Here is a 22,548-nt window from a genome sequence, read left to right as displayed (position 1 = left end):
GCAACCATGCAATCAGCATGGAGGATCTTTAAAAAACTAAAAGTAGAATGAAAATACAGTTCAGCTCTTTGGGCATGTATCTCTGAAGGAATGTAACTCAGGATACAATAAAGGTGAAGTTAGTCCCAGAGAGACAAACTTTGATGGCTTTCTCTCATATGTAGAAGCCAGAATTAGCTCAGAAACCTGCAAGAAAATATGCAAGTGTTTTCAAATGCATTAACTGAAATATGGTTGATTCAAGGAGAACTCAAATATTATATATAATTCCTTAGAAAGGCAAAGTCACAGCCCAACAAAACCAGTAATGGGTTCTTGCAACGTGTTGGGTGGAGTCAAGGGGATAGGGATAGACCAATAAAGATGAGACCTTGGGGGAGAATGTAGTCAAGAATTCAATGCATAGACTATAAAATTAAGAGAAGGGAAAGGGTAGGGAGGGAAGGGATGAGTTAAAATGTTGAAAGGGGTGACATTGTTCAAGATGCTTTGTGTTCATAGACTGTTTTGCTAAATAGCAAGTTATTTATACAGCTATGTAAAGACAATATTTTTTTTAAAAAAACTAGAGGACAATAAAAAATAGAGGTTCCACACCAATCATATTGTAACACTATTCATGAGAGCCAAACTACGGAAATAGTTCAGATATCCCATAACTGATGAGTGAATAAAGACAATGTGGTACACACACACACACACACATACACACACTGGATTTTGAATTGTACTATTCAGTTATAAAAAGAACAAAATTATATTAGAAGGAAAATGAATGGATACTGAGATCATCATGTTAAATGAAGTAAGCCACCTTCAGAAGGACAAAGGCTACATCTTTTCTCTAATATACAGTATCTAGGCCCAAAAGCATATCTTCATGTGTATATAAGTTTATAACACATGTAGATATGTGTAGAAGATGATTATATCTGTGAAATACTTTGGAAGATGGGGATGGAGAAGGTAAGAGAAAGTGAGAGGGTAAATAATATCAACATACATTGTCTATACACAAAGATGATACAAGGAAACTCACTGAAAGAAGTTGAATGATAGAGGAGTAAAGAGGCTAGAGAAATGAGAAAGCAACAAATAGGGTTAATCTGACTGAAATATAACATGTGTGCATATGATGAGGACCTTTTGTACAATTAACACAGGCAAAAAATGATTGACAGATAATGCTTAAAAGATCCTCTGTGGTGTGGATATTAGCAAGAGATAGAAGGGTAAGCTGAGAAAGTGATGGAGGGTGAATATAGTCAAAGTAATCTATGTCTGTATGAAACTACAACAACAAAAATCTGTCAAAATTGTTTGAATAAGAGGGAAAAAGGAGACAAGAGACTGACAGGAGGAATTTGGCCAAGGGACATTGTATACATGTATGAAAATATTACAGTGAAATCCCCTTAACCATTGATATAGGCTAAGAAAATACAAATGATAATATTTAAAAAAATAAAAAAGAAAAATTATGTGGCTCTATGATTCAATCCCCATATTTAGATGTTTTATATGAGGACAGAAAGCTGAGGGAAAGCTCTCCAACCACTTAGAAAAGTAGCTCATGATAAACAACACAAATCTTCCAAGGCAAAAACTTTTTTTAATCTTCAACAGAGACGAAGGGGAATAGAATGACAAAGTTATTAAAATGTATTTTCTCTTCACAAAGAGAAAACTACTTCAAAATATACTATTCCGTCAGATCTTCTCTCTCCAGTCTCTTTCCAATCTCATATAGGACAATGTTTTTGATGTTTCCATTTATTCTTAATTCTTTAGTGTGTTAAAAATGAAGAAAGAAAACAGAAAGATATTATGCTGTCTTCTTTTTTATTTGAAAAGTTTAGTTACAAAACAGACCAAACATAAAAATAGGAAAAAAGTAAACACACACCCAACTATCAAACACACAAGTTAGACATACATTTTATCTGTGTGGCTTGTTTTCCATTGTTAGGCTTCTAAGCCAATAGGTGAATGAGGGGATTCATTTACAGACTCGGGCACCGGACCCTGATTCCCACAGGGAGATGCAGCGCTACTTTGTAATCAATGTCAGAAATACAGAAACATCGCTGGTGTCCCCAAGTATTACCATAAGCTGAGGTTAAGTCAGTTAAAGCCATAATAGCAAAACTCATATTGGATCTCTTGTTTGTTTCTTTGGTTGTTTGTTTTTCTGGTATGGGGCTTGAACTGAGGACCTTTCTTGGTCATTTCCCTGAAGGCTGGTACTCTACTGCTTGAGGTACACTACAAATTCTAGCATTTTGCTCATTAATGGGGACAAGAATCCCAAAGACTTTCTTGCCTACACTGACTTTGAACCACAAGCCTGTAATTTTTGCATCCTGAGTAGCTAGGATTATAGGCATGAGCAATCAGTGCCTGTCAATATATAGGACTTCTAATAGCCCAGAATCTGCATAAATGAAGGATGGATCATCCTATCAAGTAAAAAATTAAGACTAACTGATGAACTATCTAATGACAAAGTGACTATAGAATGGGTTGTGGAAGAGGTACTCATACACATAAACATCTGCATGTGATCAGTTATAAAAATAAAAGCTATGAGCAGGGTGTGGTAGCACATGTCTATGAAGCCAGCTGCTCAAGAGGTGGGGGCACAATCATGACTAAGAGGAAATGTAGTGTGACTCTACCTCAAAAACTGGAGGAGAGGCTAGGGATAATACAGTGGTAGAATACTTTCAAGAGGCCCTGTTTCTTGGAGTACCAAGAAATAATACTGCAATACCTAGGAACATTCCCATTTTAGTTTGTTATGACTATAATCATCTAGGTAAATGGGAATTCTTTCTTTTCTTCTTCTTTTTAGATCAAACCCAAAACATGAATTATAACTAATTATAGCCTAGAATTTTTGTGGTGGGTTTTCAAAGAAAAAGAATGACCATAACTTGAAAACTCACTTCCTCTTTAGATGGAAAGAGTCTACTCATGTTCACTTGCAAGTTTCCTATACCATGTTAGATGAACTTGAGCTTTGATATTGTCTTAATTTGTGAATTATGTATAAAGTTGTGTGTTATGTACAAGGTTAAGAATGATGAATGGTTTGATGTTACAACTTAACTAGCCTAGAATTCCCAGTTATTCAGACACTAGCCTAAGTGGTTCTGTGTATATATTTTTGTGTTATTAAATCCATTGGATTTAAACAAAAGAGATTGCTCCAGACAATCTTGACCTTATTCAATGAATTGAAAATTCTTAGGAGCATTGCTAGAGATAGAAGAAGCAAGAGAAGAGGTAGAAGGAAATGAGAGGAGGAGGAGGAGGAAAAAGAGAAGGAGGATAAACAGGAAGAAATTCTTCCTGGGGCAGTAGGTTCAGCCTGTATCCTTTTGCCTTCCTAACCATCTCTAAACCAAGTCCTTGGGAAAACCCTCTTCATATATATCCCTCCTCCTGCTGTGTGTTTGGTTGATCCTCAGACTGACAGAACTGACAAAAGAAAAATATATAGCCTTTACATTGTCTATCAAAAACATTAAATATAATAAAAAACATCTCACAAAAGAAAATATATGCCAATCTACCTTTAAGGATTCATTTTGCCAATCCATTGAGAAAGAAATAATGACAACCTTACATATGAGGGCTAAAACAATAGACAAATAGAGAATATCTTATGAAATTTTATGATGTCTTCATAACCCTTCTAGCAAAATGAAACCAATGCATTAGAAATATCATCATGGATATCCTTTGCAAAAAATACTAAATAAAATTACAGTAGTTAAGAACATGGGCACAGTGTCTCACACCTGAAATCAAAGCTACTGGAAGGCTGAGTTTGTTGAGATTATGGTTCAAGGCTAGGCTATGCAGAAAAGAGTTTCTTAAATCCCTTCTCAATGAAGATATGAACGTGATAGCACTCAACTCTTATTCTAACTAACATAGACTAACATAGGTGGATCTTACTTGTGTGCATGCCCCAGCAGGACATAAGATTTAAATAGGGATACAGGTGGACCCTTTGCAACAATGAGATGTACAAGTCGTTATGTCAAAAAACGAACTTTACAACTTTGACTGGGGGGTGTGTGTGGCGGGGGGTGGAAGATGGGAAGGGATGGTAGGGAAAACAAAAGAGGCAACAATGCTTGATAAGAAATGTACTCATTACCTTGCCCATGTAATTGTAACCCCTCTGTACGGTATTTTCACAATAAAAAAATTAATGAACAAATATCAGAGTTGAATGCATGGCTTAGAGTAACCATGCCTGCTTAGCAATTGTGAGCCCTGAGTTCAAATCCAAGTACCACTAACAAAAAGAGAAAACTTTAGAATAGCATTTAAGCTCAGGTAAGTAAATTTATTATTTGAAAATCAATATGATTCACTTAATTTTTATTAGAAATCACTCATTGGTACTGCAAATTTTCTGGCTTGGCTGATGGCACTTCTGTCATTGTTCAGGATACCAGATGCCGAGTGTGTGCCTTTGGCAGCTGATACACACCCATTTTCCTGAGAGGAAATATGGGCTTCACATTGTACTGAAAAGGCAATATGGCAGAGTGCTGAAACCAAAGGTATGTGCTGTCAGAAGCATTGGTTGGCATTCATGCTTTGCTACTCTCAGCTGTATGTTGCTAGGAAGCCAACTCATTGCTCTTGACAAATTTTGATAATACCCATTGCATAATACGTATAGAAAGAATGAAAAGAAATATGTGTTAATTATCCCAGTCAACATCTGACATTTGTAAATACCCCAACACTTCCCTTGACAAGATGTTTCATTTTAGCGGGAGGAACTTGGGTAAAATAACTGTGCCATCTTGGTTACCCAGCTTCTCGTAAGTGGCTCATTCATAAAATAACCACACGACCTTATTGAGAAGTAAACTGTTCTTTTCTGAATCCTGACCTCTTCCTAGTTACAAAGAGTTATAGGGTTTTTTTTTGTTTTTTTCCTAATTTTTAAAAGATTTTATTGTTATTTTAATATATTTTTATTGTAAAGATACTGTACAGGGGGTTTATAGTTACATTTATGTTCATTCTTCATTAAGACCTTAAGAGCATAAAATGAGGACTATATCTAAACATTACTTGAAAGGTGTTAAATAAACTCCATTAATTTTCAGTGTTACTTATTTTTGTTTTCAAATCAATATGAACCTTATCATTTTAAGTCTAACATGACCTACTTCTAGGAGTGAAATAAACTTCATGCTTGACTAATTGATGGAATGTGTCTATATTAGCATGTATTTTCTTAATACTTATTTTTATTGTAAAGATACTGTACAGAAGGGTTACAGTTACATGAGTAAGGCATTGAGTCCATTTCTTATCGAGCATTGTTACAACCTCTTATCTTTCCCCTACTAACCCTTTCCTCTCCACCTCCCCAATTCCTCCAGCTCCTCTCCCATCCTCCCTACCCCACAAAGTTGTGAAGTTCGTTTGCAACAGTGTCCTGTACATCTCATTGTTACAATGGGTCCTCTTGTATCCTTATTGCTCCCCAAATTAGAAAAATGTGTATATAAGACGCAGGTCACCAGAATCAAATATAGTGACAACAGGGTTTGTACCATGGGGGAAGAACATACAAAGGAACTAAAAAAATCACACAGAATATTATAAGTACATTAAAAATAACAGCAACAAAGATAAAACCTCTTGTGTCCTTATCTTGGGGTTCATTTCACTTAGAATCAGGTTATGTGGTCATATGTCATAGCTTTTGAACTCTTCCATTTGTCCTAGAAATATACTAGTTATTTCAGATAAGAGAAACCATGTGACCTATGCTTCTTTGAGCTTGGCTTACTTCACTTAATAGAATTTTTTCCAAGTCTTTCCATTTCCTAACAAATGGGGCAGTGTCATTCTTTCTGATGGAAGCATAGAATTCTAGTGTGTGTGTGTGTGTGTGTGTGTGTGTGTGTGTGTGTGTGTGTGTGTGTGTGTGTGTGTGTGTGTGTGTGTGTGTCACATTTTTTGATCCATTCATCTATTGAGGGCATCTGGGTTGGATCCAAAGCCATAGTAATCAAAACAGCTTGGTACTGGCACAAGAACAGCCCTCAGGACCAATGGAATAGTACTGAAGACCCAGAAATGAACTCACAGACCTATAGCCACCTAATCTTCGATAAGGGAGCTAAAACAATAGAATGAAAGACAGCCTCTTCAGTAGATGGTGCTGCAAAAATTGTTTAAACACCTATAGAAAACCAAAGTTAGTTCCCCATATATCACTCTGCACCAGAATCAACTCCAAATAGATCAAAGACCTCAGAGTCAAAGCTGATACCCTGAAACATTACAGGAAGGAAAAGTAAAAACTCTAGGTCTCCTTGTCACAGGCCAACATTTTCTTAATAAAGACCCAGAAATACAACAGATCAAAGAAAGGTTGGATAAATTGGATTGCATGAAACTGTGGAGCTTCTGCATGGCAAAGGACATAGCAACCAAGATCAATACAAATGCCACACATTGGAAGATCTTCACTAGCCATATAACAGACAAGGGTCTCATATCTAAAATATACTTAGAACTTAAAACTTTGTATTCCCCAACAACAAATCCTCAAAGAAACAACTGCCCAATAAATGAGTGGGCTAAACACTTACAGAGAGACTTCTCTTAAGAGGAAATAAGAATGGCCAATATACATATAAAGAAATACTCAACTTATTTAGCTGTAAAAGAAATGTAAATCAAAACAACATTGAGATACCACCTCACTCCAGTTAGAATGGCTATAATCAAGAACTCTACTAACAACAGATGCTGGAGTGGATGTGGCCAAAAGGGAACCCTACTGCATTGTTGGTGGGAGTGTAAACTTGTTCAACCACTTTGGAAAGTAGTATGGAGGTTCCTCAAAAGACTCCACATAGAGCTCTCCTATCACCCAACCATCCTACTTTTGGGCATTTACCAAACCATCAGAAACAAGGCCATACAAAAGCTACCATCACAACTATGTTTATTGCAGCATCATTCACCATAACTAAGATATGGAACCAACCCAGATGCCCCTCAGTAACATGTATTTTCATATGTTTCCATTTCCAGTATTAAGCCCCATGAAGATGGAATTTGTTTCTGTAAGAATAATCCAAAATGTTAGGTGATATGACAAAACTAACAGGACTTAAGAAACAAAGAACTCCCACTCATCTGGTTGAACCACTACTAAATATCCCCATGCTGCTGATCACATATATGGTATATAACATATGAGCACCGTTATATATTACAGACTGTGATAGACAATTTGCTCCAGGAAAGTTAGAATGAACTTGTGACTTTAAATGAGCATCATTATTCCACAATACTGTGAATTTCCGGAAATTAAGTAATCACTTAATCACGATCAAAAAAAAAAAAAAAAAAGAACCTTGGGGAAGGGAGGGAGGGAGGGGATGGTAGGGGGAAAACAATGGAGGGGGTAACAATGAAAAAAAAAAAGAATAAACTTGTTTTTATTTATATGAAAGACCAGCAAGTGGGTTCTTAGGAAGATTCATACAATAAATAGGTATGCTAACTACGAAGTAAGAAGACAGGGTTGTTGTGATACCAGCTGCACTTCCAGTGCCATAGCTGGTAGAGTACCCATAGCACCCACAGAGCCTGTCTCCAACTTCAACTGAACCCAGAAGATTATGAAAGTAGAAGTTTCTAGTGACTCACGCATCATAGCTACTCAGGAGCCTGAGATTTGAGGATTGTAGTACAAAAGTTGCCTGGGCAGGAAAGTCCATGAGACTATTATCTCTAATTAACTACAAAAGAGCCAGAAATGGCAGTGTGGTTCAAAGTGGTAGTGTGCTTGTCTTGAGCACAAAAGATCAAGGACAGAACCCAAGCCCTGAGTTCAACCCCCAGAACCAGCATCCTCCTACCCCCTCACCTCTCCCACAAAATACAGTTCTTTAAAAATTAAAAGTCAAAGAATAAAAAGCAAGTCGAAGCTACTCTTCCTTGGAAGTTACAAAATAAATGTAAAAGCTTACATCCTTAAGCCTCTGCTCTCAAGATCAAGCATACCCTTTATAAAATGAGAGCCATGACTCAGTATTGAAATGCATCATCTTGCTTCCATGAAAATAAGGGAAGTCAATAGAAGACCACCCAATACTACTGGAAGAACAGCACAGTCATCTGAGCTCATAGGCTTTGAGGTCAGGAAAATGTGGGTCACATGCTGACTAACATTGCTATATTTATGACATTGGTCAAGTTGCACAATGACTCCATACTCTGTACTCACTTGTTCATTTTTGAACAGGAAAAATCGAATTCTGTATGATTACTGTGGTTATTAAATGAGAAAGCTAACATTACAGTTAGAATAAAAGCTCATTTTTTTTAATGTTCAATAAAAGAACAAGTGAATTCATTATCATTGTTGTAACCTTAAAGGAACCATATAGAAAGATAGGCTCTGGATTTGGGCAGCACACTGATGAAATCTTATCTCTGTCAGTTGAGAGTTATATGACTTTGTGATCTCTGATTTATAATTTTTGGACTTTTCTTCTGTGTCTATTAAATAAAGCTAGTTATATTATGGTTAGCCTGAAAATTAAATGATAGGCTAATCTAAGGAATTTTCTTTCTATGAATGCTAATTTTCTCCTTGAAGATGTTGGTGGTAGATGCCTTCGAATTCTGTTTTCTTTTCAAAATTTTTTGTTCTCCACTGTGAATTTGCTTTTTATCATTAACTCCTCAATCATGTATAACTACTATATATCAGAGAAGAAGAAAATATAACTATAGATAATTAGGCTTTGTATATACAACTTTATGGGGGGGTGGTTGGCTAAAAAGACAGTCATAGAAAAAGTTCTGTGATTGTTAAGGGAAGGAGCAGCAGAATGCTTTGGGTGCTAATAAATGGAAGTTAATATAGCTCTTTAAATAGGCATACAGACAAGACATCGGGAATGAACAGGCTTTGGTAAAGATAAAGGCCAGCTGGGTGCCAGTGGCTTACACCTGTAATACTAGCTACTCATGAGACTGAGATCTCAAGCCTGCAATTTGAAGCCAGTCTAGGCAGAAAAGCCCAGAAGACTTCTCTCCAAGTATCTACCAAAATGCCAAAAGTGGAGCTGTGGCTCAAGTGGTAGAGAGTGCTAGCCTTGAGCAAAAATATAATAAAAGCCCAAGGATAGTGGTCAGGCCCTGAGATTGAGCCCCAGGACAACACACAAAAATGAGGGGGCAAAAGGTTCCAGGTAAGGAGTAACACATGCATGCAGAAATACAGAGGACAGAGTTGGTCAGGGGAACTCAAGGGAGATGATCACTGTGACTGCACAGTGGTCATGGGCAAGGAGAAATGGTAGACGCTAGATGATGCATTATTTTGCAGGCTTGTTTTGGGGGGTTTGTTCTTTATTTTGAGAGAAATAGAAAAGTATTGACATGAGAGAAAATAGCATTGCAGCATTTGCAACCACCCGGAGAAAGAAATTTTATGATAGCAGAATAAATGGTTCATGTTACTCAGTATGTACTTGCAGAAGAAGAAATCTAAGTTTAGATAGGCTACAGAGGATTGTCATATCACAGTGACTTGTACGGTATTGTTGTGAATAGGACCTAATGTGCTGAGGGTAATGGTATTAGACCAAATGTCCAAATGTGTCACCATTTTTTTTCAATGTTGCTTGTGCTGTCATTCCAGGTATAACATAATTACATAAGTCCCTTGGAGTCCTGCCTAACATGACAAATCCTGTAACTGACAAATCGAGGGATTAGGAAAATTTGGGGATGGTAATTTCATTTATTGTTGGTCTACTTTTGCAAAGGAAGAAACAAAAATCTTCTATTTAGAGACATTCTGTGCTTACTGATGCTAATTCTTCCTAGAAGATGTGGGTGATTAAAAGTTGCATAATCAAATGCAAACAAATTTGAAGATTTATAAGGATATGAATTAATTCAATAAAGATGCAATCTATTACATATATTGTAAGCATGAGAAATTACAGAGAATGAAGGACTTGAACATCAAAACCTTTATTTCCAACATACTATTGGAACTTTCTATTTGTGTGACTGTGATAAAATTGCCCAATTGCCTAAATCTGTCACTTTTAAAAAACGTATAATCATATTTACATTTACTTTTTTTGTATTGGTCCTGGGGCTTGAACTCAGGGCATGGAAACTGTTCCTTTTTCTGCTCAAAGCTAGCACTCTACCACTTGAGCCATAGCTTCACTTGCAGATTTGTGGGAGATAAAAGTCTCACATACTTTCCTGCCAGGTCTGTTTTTGAATTGCACGCCTCAGATCTCAGCCTTCTGAGATCTAGAACAATCTGGAGATAAGGAGTAAATAGGAGTTTGAGTGAAGTACATCTTCAGAAATTGAATGGATATCTTAAGAGGACAGAAGTAATGACTTAAAATGGCATCTCGGTAAGACTTTTTGACACTTGGGCTAGAGTCCCTGTGCATTTTGTATCACTTGGAGACTGATAGCAACCAACTAGAATGTCTGAAGCAACCTAACCCCAACCCTACGCATACTCCATGATGGCCCCAAAGCACAGTAAAATTCACAGTACTAGAACTCAGATCACAAGAACATCTATTGTCAAATACTAGCCAGAAGGTTCATGAAAGCTAATGACAACAGAACAAGACTGTGAGGAGAAGAAGTCATGAACACACACATGTGGGACCAAACTAATCATTGAAAACTCAATCATTGAAAACAGACAGGAAGACTTTCTTAAGTCAGGAGTCCCTGGGGAAAATTTGCATGTGAGAACTTATTGGGAAGAACTTTTTTGTGTGCTAACACTGGGAGGAAGTAAGGGAAGCAGGATTAGATAGGGGATGGAGTAGCTGAATTCATGGTCTGCTCTGGAGCTTAGATGGTGTTATGAAGATGTCTCCAGTGAGAAGCAAGGCTTCTTCATCTCCACAATGATCACAACCTCTATTTTGGCTGTGCACTTAAACTTTCTTCAGCCATGAGCAACTATGGTATTAGCTAGTTCAGTATGTGCTTCTGGCCTGGAGGGAATGTCTAAAGGTGTTTACCACAACATCTACCAATAAAGACAACTTTCTTCCACTTATTCCTAAGAGCTCCATAACTATAGAGCTTCCTGCCCAATTGAAAACTTTAATGCTAAATAGATTTTCCTTCCTCTTTAGACCAATTATCTGTATATGGCCAGAAACAACAGTCTCCCGTGACTAACAAATGATCAAATAATTTCAGAGGAAGTGTATGTCAAATCCTTGCAGGCATAATGCTCAAGAATACAATTTTGCATCATCATGTGTAAACTAGACAATCCCTGGGGATGTGGATAATGAATGCACAGTGTAAGTGATAGACAATACAAGACCATTCTTTATGTCTCCATAACCTTATTCAAAGAATACTGCATTAGGAATTGTGACCATGTTATAATATCAAATTATAAAATAGCAATAGTCCAGGTGAGAAGTACAGGATCCAGGACCAATATGACAACCTGCACATTGGAAAACCTCATGTCTGAAAAGATGCCCTATTATTTTCAATAGGAAAATAAATAATATGGTTTCCAAAGAAGACATTCCCGCATGGAATTATTTTTGTTGACTCCAATGCTAAAGTAAAATCTTCTAATATTATATTATAATCTATAGAAGGAAAAGACATTTTAAAAGCAAATTGAAAGAATACCTCTAAGAGCACCATAAATAGCTAAATAAAAACGAAATAAAATGCAAGCTAAATGTAAAAAAATAACAAATGACATGACATACACAATAGGATAAGAACCAATGAGGCAAACATGAAACTATGGTGTAAGAATTAAAACTCACACTGTTGTGTTGGATCAAATTCACTGAACACACAAAAATCAGATCATAGAAGTCAAATCTGAGAACTCCTTCAAAATGTAGGTGCAAAGAACTAAACAACCAAAGCACATAATTGATAATAGCTACAAATTATAGCTGAGGATCCTATGAAACACATATGGGAGACAAATTTCAGTGTTGGAACAGAATCATTTCCAAAGGTCTTTAAGGTCAAGGCTATGAGCTGAATTATGTATCCTTATTTCATTATCATATATTGAAACACTGACCCTCAGTGACTCAGAATGCAACTTCCTTTGGAGGAAAAGCCTTTGTGTACATTTCTGCACTATTCACAATAGCCAATGTATGGAAACAGCCCAGATGCTCCACAATAGACGAGCGGATCCAAAAATGTGGTACCTATATACAATGGAATTTTACAAAGCCATGGGTAAGAATAAAATAATGTCATTTGCAGGGAAATGGATGGTAGTAGATCAAATCATGTTAAGTGAGGTAAGCCAAGATCAGAGAAACACCTGGTGCATGTTTTCTGTGATATGTGGAAGTTAGATCTAAAACACACTAGGAAATCATAAATGATAAGATTCTAGATACTCACATACAGTGAGACCAAAACAGGATAGTCTTAGGAGAGAACCACAAAGGTGCAAAGCCTAAGCGCGCCCATCATATTTATATTGAACAATATGCATACTGAAATGAGCTCCAAAGATACGGAAACAAGAGACTTTTGTAAATTTGTTTTTATTCTTTTTCTGATGATTCTGTATCTTTACCTTATATACAGTATATTTATGTACATATCTGTGGGGTGAGGCACAGAAGCTGAGGAAAAAGCCTGAAAAAGTGCAACAGTGGAGCACACTAGACATTGATGAAAGTGAACTATACACCTTGTGGGTGGAGATGGGAGGGAGGGAATGGGAGGGAATGAGGGAACAGATGACACTGTGCGAAAGGAAATGTACTCATTACCTGACAAATGTAAATGTATCACCTCTGTATGTGACTTCTATAATAACAATAAATTCTATATTTAAAAAAAAGATGACAAAGATGAATGAGAGTTGTGGGAGGGACTAAACATCCTTAGAAAAACAGAAAGAAGGCTAAATGAAGACAGAGGGAAAGTGGCCATAGCCAAGCCTAGGGGAGAAAAGAAACCAGCTCTTCCTACACTCAGATTTCAGACTTCTGCCTCTAAATTTTGAGAAAGTAAATTTCTGTTGTTTAAGCTATCTAGTTAGTGGGGCTTTATTTTGGTAGTAAACTTTAATATTAATAAGGAAATTAATATGAATAAAATTAATACTAATAAGACATATATGGATCTTTTTATTTTTCAATTGTAAGAGTAATTTTAAATTCCTGCCAGTTTGAAACCAAAAACTGCTGGCTGCTTGTAAAATAGTACCTTTATATATCTATATAAAAATACTTCACTTAGAAAGACAGCACAGAAGAAAAGTTGAATAAAGTATGGCTAAGTATTCTCAGTTTTTGAGAAGCGAAACAAATGTATTCTCAAACATCCAAGTGTTCTAAAATATTATATTGCTAAATTGCTAAGAGAAAAATTAAAGTTTATAATAATCAACTGGGGTATAAAAATGAGAATTAAAGATGCGTTGAAATGGATTTTAAATGATCTGTGGCTAAATAATGGTAGGTTCATAATATAAAGTATTTTAAAAATACTTTGAAAAGAAATCACGCTGTAAACTTTCATAGTTTACTACTAACTAATAATTTTTTTTTTTGTTGTTCTGGTCGTGGGGCCTGAACTCTGGGCCTGGGCGCTGTCCCTCAGCTCTTCAGCTCAAAGCTAACGCTCTACCACTTGAACCACAGCGCCACTTCCGGCTTTTTTCTTTTTGCTTATGTGGTGCTGAGGAATTGAACCCAGGGCTTCAGGCATGCAAGACAAGCGCTCTACCACTGAGCCACCTTCCCAGCCCCTAACTAATAATTTTGTGTTTAAAGTTTATATTTGGATTGGTGGGGCTCAAATTTCATTTCTAAAAATATGTACCCATGTTCATTTATTGGGTTCATCCAATGCTCACCATGTACCAACCACTGAACTGGATTTTAGAGATAAAACAAATAGTATAGACTAAAGATAAGTAGATAAGTAGAATTGTATGTTTAGTATTTGTAGAAAATTCCTAATAGAATTGGACTTATTTGTGCATTGATTGCCACAAGTATGAAATTAGGGGAAAAAAATCCCAAACCCCAATGTTACCCTACTAATATCCTCTTCTTGATCTAATAAACACTCAATTATTGCTTTGCATAATTATCTACGTATTCTAAAAACCAGTATAAGAAGCAGGTGCCAGTGGCTCACACCTGAAATCCTAATACTCAGGAGGCTGAGATCTGAGGATTGGGATTCAAAACCAGCCTGGTAAGGAAATTCCATGAGACACATATCTCCACCAAAAGACCTAGGTCAGCAAAGAAACAAGAACGGGACTTTAACTGAATGAGAGAATTCCAATAATGGAGCCAGATATGGGAATACAGAGGAAGCAATCATGGACTCATTAAAAGTGATCACAAATGGAGCTGTATGTCTTCCCAAGGTCTTCTGGGAAAATACTTCCAAAGGATGGATAAGTGGTGCTGACCAGGGAAAAATCCTTTCTCTTCAGAACTGGTAGATCCTGTTTTTTTTTTTTTAGCTGCAATAAAATTGCCATCTATTTCTCATAATCCATAGCTCCATAAGGCAGACACAGTCAAACAGAACAATACTGACCCTCAAGTATCTGGACAAGGGCAAACTTAAGGGAGTGAGAAAGCTGATTTCAGAGACTGTTTTATTGCAGAATTTCAAGACCACTGGTGATCTGCACTGCTCTTTGTGATTCATATATACTATAGTGAGAAGAATAGGTCTCTATTCTTTGATGTGTACCAAAAAGAATTTAATAGGTAGCTAGAATTCAGAAGGATGTTTGTTTTCTTCAATCCATGCAATGTCTGTGAGCTCAATGTGATTTAATTTCTCTCCTCCTTGGTTTTCTCACCTATAAATGTAAACTGAGGCATCAGGGATTGAGGAAGAGTCAGTCTCACATAACCAACCTGGTGTATGACTGGGACAGGAAGGACTTGGCTATTTTTTGGGGTGGGAGGTCGGTCGTGGGGCTTGAACTCTGGGCCTGGGCCCTGTCCCTCAATTCTTCAAGTCAAGGTTAGTGCTCTACCACTTGTATAACAGCACTACTTCTGGTTTCCTGGTGGTTTATTGGAGATAAGAGTCTCACAGACTTTCCTGTCTTGGCTGGCTTTGAACTGCGATCCTCAGATCTCAGTCTCCTGAGTAGCTAGGATTACAGGCATGGGCTACAGATACCCAGCTTGGACTTGGCTTTATTATTCATCCTATCAAGTTCCATCCTATTACCATATACCATGTGACTTCTGGCTTTTTCCATTTATTTTCCATTTATTACAAGCTTCCAAAACCCATAGACTTACTCAAAATCTTGTCATCTTAAATGTGGTGGAGAAAGGTGTTTGACATTTGTTTACATGTTTCTGATTCGAAGTATTCTGACTTCTGTATTAACCTGATGACATCATAGGGAAAGGCACATAGTTTAAAAGCATATAGTTACTGTTCACTTGCTATGCATTAGATAGTGTCTTTGAAATTGAGGAAACAAATATAGTCATAAAACCCAGTTTTCAAAAGTTCAGTAAAGGAACGTTATATGTCATAAGTGAAAAAGGAAATAGCTAGATTGAAGAAGGAGGGAGGAAGAATTCCGTGTGAGTCTAAACTGTACTGAATTCTGACATGCAAGGAATAGAACAGTAAATGCACATCCTGACCTCATTTTAAATTATTTTTGCATTGATTTTCTTTTTAAAATATTGCATTACAATATTATTTATCTTGAGTACTTTTTTTACTCTCTTTGAGTTTTATACATATGATTGAGGATATTATAGAGTAAATGATGTGTCTCCCCCAAATTCACACGTTGAAACCCTAACCCTCAAGGTAACTCTATTTGGATGCAGGCCCTTTAAGAAATTATTTAAAGTTAAGTGAGGTCACAAAGCTGGGGTCCTAGTCTGACACATGATTGTTCCTGTACAAATAGAAGCAGACATGAGCAGCTCCCTTGTGAAGACACGCAAGGAAGCAGCTATTGACAATCCAAGGAGAAATAGTCTCAGGAGAAACCAGCCTGGCCAGCAACTGATTTTACAATACTAGCCTCCAGAATGAGGCAAAACGAATTTCTGATGTTCCAGGAGCTCAGTTTGTGTTCTTTGGTGCTGACAGCCCCCACTGAGAAGTAAATGACAGGAAGGTATTTCATGAAAGTCTTAACTGAGGATATATATATATATAAGGATATATATAGTCAGAGGGTGAAGACAAGTTTAGGAATTTTAACATAGAAATTGAGAATGGGAAACTTTGACAAATGTGATATTGAACTGACTTTAATCACAGACTTACTTGCTTAATTGGTGCTTTGTGTGTGTGGAGGGCAGCGGGAGGTGCTGGTCCTAGCACCTGAACTCAGGACCTGAGTTCTATCCCTTATCATTTTTTGCTCAGGGCTAGAGTGCTTTACTACTTGAGCTCCAATTCTGGCTTTTTAGTGAGTAATTAGAGATAAGCATCTCACAGACTTTCCTTCCCAGGCTAGCTTTGAACCTCCTTCTTCAGATATCAGCTCTCTGAGTAGCTAGGATTACAGGAGTGAGCCACTGTTGCTTGGCTGATGCATGGTTGTTTGTGTGTGTGTGTATGTGTGTGTGTGTGTGTGTGTGTGTGTGTGTGTGTGTGTGTGTGTGTGTGTGTGTGTGTGTGTGTGTTTAAACACTTATATACGTTGTTGTTTGTTTCATTGCATGGTAGGTTAGTTGTTTGAATGGTCTTTACTTTTTTCTTATTGTGAAACTAATGAGAAGGAGATCATATTAAATAGATATAAAATGGTCCCAAAGGCTCATGTGTTCAAGGCCTGGTCTGTACTGATAGTGATACTAAGAGGGAATTGGAGCAGAAGATTCATTAATGGAAAAATCCACTAGTGTGTTTAAAGCTGAATGAACCTGTCTGGAAAAAGAAGAAACTGGTCACTGGAAACATGCCTTTGAAAAGTTTATCTTGTCCCTGACCTTACCTCCTTATACACTCTATCTCTTTCTGTCTCTTTCTCTCCATCTGTAATGAGATGAGCCATTTTGCTACTTCTCATCACCATCTATTTCCTCACTTGATTTTCTACATCAACACAGGTAGCTCCAGAAACAAGGCAACCAAGGGACCATGGACACAAGGAAACTTCTGGGACCATGAGATAAAACAAATCCTTCTTTACCTAAATTTCCTGTGTTAATGTTTTATCACTTAAAAAGTATATATAGATATATATTATAAAATATATATAAATAAATATAAATGTATATAAATATATGTATATGTTATATGTAATATAATATGCAAATTACATAATATACTATAGATTATATACTATATGTTATATATACACATGTGTATGTTTTATTTACTATATATTATATAGTACAGTATATGTATATATTATATACACTATATACAACATATAGTATATAGTATGACTAGTTCTCTTTATTCAGTCTATGCTAGCCTCAAACTTGAGATACCCTACTTCTGAAGTGCAAAAGGTTATAGATATGTATTATCATGATTGGCTTGAAAAAATGATTTTGTTTTTGGTGTTTGTATTTTTGTTTTGCCAGTATCTGAGTTTTAACTCATCTCTGAACATTCTTGGCTTGCTTCCTTGGCTAGCTCTCTACTACTTGAACCATGTCTCCTGCAAGGCATTTTTTTGTCAGTTGTGGGGCTTAAACTCAGAGCCTGGAAGCTGTCCCTGAGCTTTTTCTGCTCAAGGCTAGTGCTCTAACAAGTTTAACCACAGCACCACTTCTAGTTTTTTGGTGGTTCATTGGTGGTAAGAGTCTCACAGACTTTGTTTCCTGGGTGGCTTTGAACTTGTCCTCAGGTCTCAGTCTCTTGAGTTATTAAGATTACAAGCACGAACCTCTGCCATCCATCTCAGCATGGCTTTTTAAAGATGGAGTCTCACAGGCTTTTCTGCTCTATCCTGCAGATCTCAGACTCCTGAACAGCTAAGACTGTAAACATGAATCAAGGGCACCCAGTGGAGTGTAATTCTTGATCTGTGAAATGTACATAAAATTAAAATGTTAGTGTCCATAAGCAAAGTTTTATTGGAACACAGACATGCTTATTCAGTTATCGTCTATGATGGCCTTGATGTCACAACAGTACAAATTTGGCATTGTAAGATTGCAAAGCCTAGAAAAACTGAAATATTTGTTATCTGACATTTCCCAGAAAGTTATTATCTTACATTTTAGCGGTAAGTCTGCAGGACTGGACTTCTTTCCTTATTCATTTATATATATATATATATATATATATATATATACATATATATATGTATAATAGAAATGAACAAAAAGGTATGAAAAAGGCTTAAGAGAGAGCTGTGAGGAAGAAGGGAAGGAAAAGGAAAGGAGAAGAAAGTAAGAATATGCCTACTTCATTTTTTTTTCCTAACATCCATTGAAAATAAGAACAGGACCCCATAATACAGCATTGCCAAAACAAACACCTTGCCAGACTGTTCTGAAAAATTGTCGTATATCATAATACCACTCAGAAAGCTATGTGGTTAAGCCATCAACTTTGACGGGGCTCTGTTCTAAAGCAAATAACAGACACATGCTCTGTCCTAATGCTGAGCTCATTACGCTAAACACACTCTGCAAAGTGTCTTGGACCAAGTGCCTCATTTGCCCACTGTAATGGACGATTTGGCATACCCGTGTTCATTAAAACTCGGCATCTCAGTTGACACCCCATAGTTGAAATCACCCATAAACAAATTTATGAGGGAATCATTAGGAGTGAATGAGTTATCACTTTGGAGGGATGTTTCAGATAATGAAAGCTCTGCTTACATCCAAATGTGAAGCAATAACGAACCTGGTGTCGAAATAGATCCATTTTGCCTAGAGAATAAGCATGACTCAAACATTACTGATGTGGTTCTCTTAGATTAGCTATTTGTACATTCAACGTCCCCTGTCACATAGTAAATGCCCTGCAGACATACAAGCTGATGCTTCTGCTTTCTACTCTCCACCCACAATATTGGATTGACAAAATGGCTTATGTTTTGCAGTCTCTATGCAGCCTCCACTATGTCATTCTGTTAGTTTAATCTCATGAAACACCTTATGCCTTTTCTCACCTGCAATTTCAGCATTGCTAAACACTTACACCCCTCAAAACTCATTAATGGAGCTTCTAATGTCTGTTGTGGTTGTGATAGCATTTGGCGGTGGAGGTCTGGGGAAGGGATAAGGTCAGGAGTAGGAAGCCCTCTTGAATGGGATTAGTGCCTGCCTTAAGAAATCTCAGAGAGCTCTGTCTCTCTCCTTTTACTTAAGAAAAACAAACCCTTGTTCCAAGACACTGAATTTGCAAGGCCTTGACCTTGAACTTTCCAAGCTCTGAATCTGGGGGAACTAGTTCGTGTTTAAGTCATCCAGTCTATGGTAGTGTTTCCTAGCTATGAGGGTTTCTAAGAAGTCACCTTATATCCTGGGCCTGTTTTGTTGTTGTTGTTTTAATTGTATAATGTTTAAAATAACAACTTCTTCAAAATGCCGGAAGGGCCATGAGAAATTTTCTCAGTAATCACCCATGAGCTCAGCGCCAAGCATATTGTTGCCATGCATATGATATTTTCTTTCTCCACAGCTTTGGACTGTTTGTGTATCAAAATAAAACTGGAGAATTTCTGGATCTGACCCTGTGTTCTACAAACATCCTGCCACTCCTACAGCTTTCAGAAAACAGCCGCCTGTGGTCACCGTGATACACACGTGTATGCTTAAAATGGTCAGAAGATTTTGTAAGATTTAAAGTGCAAACATAGATACTGTTACTCTAATAAACAAAAATAAAAGAAGAATTGGGGAGCATTTGCAATGGATTAGTCTGTGCCCTATTTTCTGGGTATGGAATATTGTAAGACTTTTTTTTCTGGTTATGAAGACAAGAATGGAACAATGGAGTAAATAATCACATTCTCTCCCTCTTCAGATTAGGAGCAAGACTGTGAATCCCTTCCTTTTGTCATGTAAGAAAGTGCAAACAAGGCAAGGTATGGCCTGGTATCCTGCCATTGGGGGTTGAGCATGGTTGCTTGATGTGTGTGTGTGGGGGGGGTGAGATCTACTACAAACCTCTCTCCAGTTCATTTCTTGGTAATGCCAAGTAGATCCAGCCAGTTTTCATGTCCAACATTCCAACTGTGTTTCTGCAGTGCAGTAGATATTGAGCTGTTCTATAGGGGAAGGAGACAGACTGGTCTCCACATGAGAGCATACATTGCCAATACAGGAATACACCTGCTTCTTGGTCTCTGTAAAGCTCTACCCCACAGAGAGGGAACTCATAGAGGACAGAATATTGTTTCTCATAGTTCTCTGAATGCTCTACATTCCAAGGTCAAGGTAGCAGCATCCAGTGCCCTCACAGGAGAGAAGGATCAAAGAACCTGAGTAGCTTCCATCAAGCCCTTCCATGAAGCCCTAACGTTGTAATAGAAAAAGGCCCTCATTCTCATCACTTCTAAAAGACATCTTCTCTGAATGCCACCACCAAGGGGTGTTTAATTTCATTATGTGTTTTTGGTGGCCTTTCACATCACAGTCTGAGCGGAACACCAAAAGAGGGGATCCTACCTCAGCAAGGGGAAGGAAATAAACACCATCAAGTGAAGCACTGAGTGCTTTGAATAAAGCAAAGACCACAGTCTCCTAGACCACCTGAGATAGATTCACGTACTTTAGAGTTGACATGCAATTTTAATTGAAAATCCCTATGAATCTCCATTGTGGCCCAGGGGCACTAGATGAATAACTCCTTCTAGACATAGCATTTAATAAGAATGTAAACTAGTCCAGGCCTTGCTGGCTCATGCCTGTAATCCTAGCTATTCAGGAGGCCGAGACTTGAGGATTGCAGTTCCAAGCCATCCTGGGAAGTAAAGTCTATGAGACTCTCATCTTCAATTAACCACCAGAAAACTGGAAGTAGCTTTGTGGCTAAAGTGGTAGAGTACTACTCTTGAACACAAAACTCAGAGACAGAGTTCATGGCCCATGACTGACCAAAACAACAACAACAAGAGCAAATAATATATAAGCCAGGCTTAGTTGTACAAGCCTGTAATTTCAACACTAAAGCAGGGAATCATGAGTTCAAGATTAGCTCAGCTATATGACAATTTCTGAGAGAAAACAACAAGAAAGTCTAATGTAAGACCAGGTAGAAATTACTTTTTTTTGAATAAACAATGTTATCTTTTATTGGTTAAGATTTTTGTACGTTTTTACAAAATATTGTACAGAGGGGTTACAGTTACATGAGCAAGGTAATGAGTACATTCCTATCCAGCATTGTTGCCTCCTCCTTTGTTTTTTCCCTACCATCCCTTCCCTCCCACCTCCTCAACCACTCCCCCCACCCCCCCACCTCCAACGAAATTGTAAAGCTCCTTTTCAACAAAGTGTCTTGTACATCTCATTGTTACAATGGGTCAACCTGTACCCCTATTTAAGCATTTTGTTTTATAAAAGCAATGGTTAGATGCCACAAAGTAGGTGGCAATGCCTTAACCATATGCGTGTTGACATGCCCAAGAGCCTCTTCCGTCTTTGTCAAGGGGAGTGCTAACCTTTTCTCCTTTCATACAACACAAAGTAGAAATTTCTTTGTTCAACAAAGTTCCTCAAACCTTTTATCAGGGAAAAATATGCTGTATAATTCACTGTGTGTTCAACAACTCTTTTTGCATGGTTAATATTTTCATAGACCCAGATGGATGAGCAAGAGACCTCCACATATAATCTATCATTTCCACACCCCATGCTTTTGTTACTGTATCCAGGGCTGGGTGCTATATTTTTGGTATAATGCATTTACTCCAGATGAAAGATCTTACAAACAAAGTACTTTTTGAATAGTAGGTAATTTGATAATTACTTCATGCTGAAACATTAAACTAAAAATATTCTATATCAAGAATTTGGTGTAGAAGTTTCTATTCACTTTGTAAATTAAAAACCTTGCCCAGCCCTGTTAACCCTAGCTACTCACAAGGCTACTCAAAAGCCAACCTAGGTAGAAAAGTCTGTGAGGCTCTTTTATCTCCAGTTAACCACTAAAAAGCTAGAAGTGAAGCCGTGTGTCAAATGGTAAAATGTCATTCTTGAGCAAAAAGTGAAAGACAGTGCCTTGGTTCTGAATTCAAGCCAAGGACTGGCATGCACACACACAAAATCTCATGATTAGTAGGTTTATAAAGAAAATTGCTACAAGTATATTCATTTTAAGTGTATTCTGAAATGAAACTAAGACAGCTATTTTTTTAGAACTGAAATACATTTTCTTGATAGGTAGTTTTCTGTGGCTCAATTTCTTAATTCTCCAGTAATAGGGAAAACTGAAGAAAAAAAGGAATGTGTACAGAATGATCACACAGATAAAAAGAAGAAGCGTGAGATTTTTTTTTAGAAGATGTAAAAGTACTTCCAAATTATATGTGTTAGA

The 22,548-nt window shown here is 37.2% G+C and overlaps 1 non-coding gene across 1 annotated transcript; it reads right to left on the bottom strand.

Annotated features, from left to right (window-relative positions):
• Positions 1-21,569: 21,569 nt before the first annotated feature.
• LOC138817399 (U6atac minor spliceosomal RNA) lies at positions 21,570-21,695 on the bottom strand. The gene has a single exon (XR_011368852.1). It is a non-coding gene; the product is annotated as a U6atac minor spliceosomal RNA (small nuclear RNA).
• Between the last annotated feature and the right edge of the window lie 853 nt (positions 21,696-22,548).

Source organism: Dipodomys merriami, unplaced genomic scaffold, assembly GCF_024711535.1.
Source record: "Dipodomys merriami isolate MVZ:Mamm:240054 unplaced genomic scaffold, mDipMer1.0.p SCAF_7, whole genome shotgun sequence".
NCBI classification, from domain to species: domain Eukaryota; kingdom Metazoa; phylum Chordata; class Mammalia; order Rodentia; family Heteromyidae; genus Dipodomys; species Dipodomys merriami.
This window is presented reverse-complemented; position numbering and strand designations above follow the sequence as displayed.